The 2,303-nt window shown below is 39.2% G+C and overlaps 1 long non-coding RNA gene across 1 annotated transcript; it reads right to left on the bottom strand.

The window, feature by feature from the left end:
- Positions 1-344: 344 nt before the first annotated feature.
- LOC138293169 (uncharacterized) lies at positions 345-1,971 on the bottom strand. Its single transcript, XR_011202919.1, has 3 exons — positions 1,675-1,971; positions 1,446-1,540; positions 345-1,001 (listed from the first exon to the last, which is right to left on the bottom strand). It is a non-coding gene; the product is annotated as an uncharacterized lncRNA (long non-coding RNA).
- Between the last annotated feature and the right edge of the window lie 332 nt (positions 1,972-2,303).

Here is a 2,303-nt window from a genome sequence, read left to right as displayed (position 1 = left end):
GAAAACTGGGAAGTTTGGTATCAAACTTCTCAGCACAATAAATGCCCACTGATGCCAGTGTGGGATTTATTGTAAAATGCACCCAGAGGGCATCTTAGAGATGCCCCCTGAATACCAGTCCGACTCCTAGTGCTAGGCTGACCAGTTTTTGCCAGCCTGCCACAAACAGATGAGATTCTGGCCACATGGGGGGAGTACCTTTGTCACTCTGTGGCCAGGAACAAAGCCTGTAATAAAAAATGTCCCTATAACAGGGTGGGTTCCTAGAAATGGAATCCCAACTATAAACGAAGTCAATGTCTCAAACCATACAAGAGTGAAAAGCAATATAATGATACCAAATATTCATGGTCCAAAAATTATATTTATTTAATAATATATACATACATAAACGTGACATTAATTGTGACCAAAACACACAGTTATTCAATAACAGATTCTACGATATATCCCGGGGATAATCAATCTATCTAAAATCAAAAAACACAATCATTCAAGCACTCATGCAGTATAAAGACAGTCATCAGGACAAAGAAAGTGAAAGAAAGACAAGGGAAGTTACACAAGATTGTACCACAATATATAACAAGTCTACATGGATGGACATTTGAATAGCGTATACGGCGCTTCACACAAAAATGTTATAGACCAATATACTCAGTCTCTTGGTTTTTAGGCGCCTCTGGGTGAGGAGGTCCCTAATGGCCCTTAAGAGGATTGCTTCACCTAAGATTTCCTCTGTATGAGTCCCCTTCTTATATATAAATCCTCTTTTATGTCCTTGTCATGAGGGGAAACAAAGGTCCATCCAATGTAATTTCCTTGTTCATCATATGCAATACTTTAGCGTATTCTAAATGTCCTTGTCTCAATGACTAGTGCCGACGTACGTTTCGGTGAGAAGCGGCCCGTCTGGGTCACTCACCTTCTTCAGGGCACAGATGATTAATAAAGATCAAGTAATCCCAGGGACAAGTTAAATGTTCATACCCTGTGTATTTCTGAAATATAAACAAAACAATGAATTTCACTCTGGGATTGAGAACAACTAATATGTATAAACAATATAGACAAGGAGAGAAAGAAAGAGAAAAAAAAGCCGCAGAAGAGGAAAAGGAATGAAAAAGAAGAAACAAAAAGAAACCAAAATACAAAAGAGTAGACATAATAATCAAGATCACCAAAACATTTGTGCCCCCTCATGCACTAGAAGAGTGTGGGTGAATCCTCTAAATGTTCCCACAGGGGATAGGAAAATATCATTCCTCATATCTGGTTCTCTTTACATAATGTACCCTGATCTTATAACTGCCAGTTCATATAGGGCAGAGAAAGAAATAGACAGCCGGAGAGTGATCACAGGATTATCGTGGAATTGTGAAAGGGAAGATGCCAAAATTCCCTACATGCAAAAAGAAAGCTTCAGAGCAAAAGTACTTTCTTACTTCCATGATACAAAACAGGTAACATTTCTCCAAGGCCTAATTAGCCTTGGGAAGGAAAACAAAATTTTGTTCCGGAACCACCTCCAAATCGATATCTGAAAATATAATCAAACAATGTCACAATGTAAAGTAAATTGCACATCTATTACTTATTCAGCTTCCGTCACACGGAAACGGTCGCTGGAAACTCACTAGCCTCAAGTGTCAATTTATATATCCTCTCTCTTACCTGTTGTCGATTCAATCCTCGACTTTAAAAATATGGCGTCGCTGACTGGTGTCTATCACTGCAGATATTTTTTCTCCATGAAAAATGTTACTGCCGACAGTCCTCATAAGAGGGCAAACAAGAAGACCCCCCGGCGAAAAGCTGTCCAAGTCAATTCAATAGAGCTCCCCCTCCTTATTTACGGGTCACTCGCTAATCTCCACGATGAAAGACTCACGCCCGCCTGCTTTTACTCACACTTATAGTTTTGACGAAGACGCCAGCGTTTGTAAGTGAATTTATCGTGAGTGCGTCCAAACTGCTGTAAAAATAGAAAATGGACTCTCAAACTAAAGACAGGCCTCCACTACTAGACAGAGATAGTGATAGGCTGCTCATGGGCGCCATATTGGATGTATATCTGTCTACATTTATGTCACATGTTTAAACATGATACGAACTACCTCCGACTACTGAATACATATATATGTGGAACAAATATAAGGACATATTGAATCCACCCAAAGGGGAAAAATGAAAAAACTTGAAATAAATAGGAGAGATAAGAAAAATATTCCTGTCCCTCATGCATATGTAGGCCCCATATAAAATCTAGCATATCTCTATGCGTACACTCAATGACCATAGAT

The sequence above is a fragment of the Pleurodeles waltl genome, chromosome 4_2 (genome assembly GCF_031143425.1).
Source record: "Pleurodeles waltl isolate 20211129_DDA chromosome 4_2, aPleWal1.hap1.20221129, whole genome shotgun sequence".
In the NCBI taxonomy this organism is placed as follows: domain Eukaryota; kingdom Metazoa; phylum Chordata; class Amphibia; order Caudata; family Salamandridae; genus Pleurodeles; species Pleurodeles waltl.
This window is presented reverse-complemented; position numbering and strand designations above follow the sequence as displayed.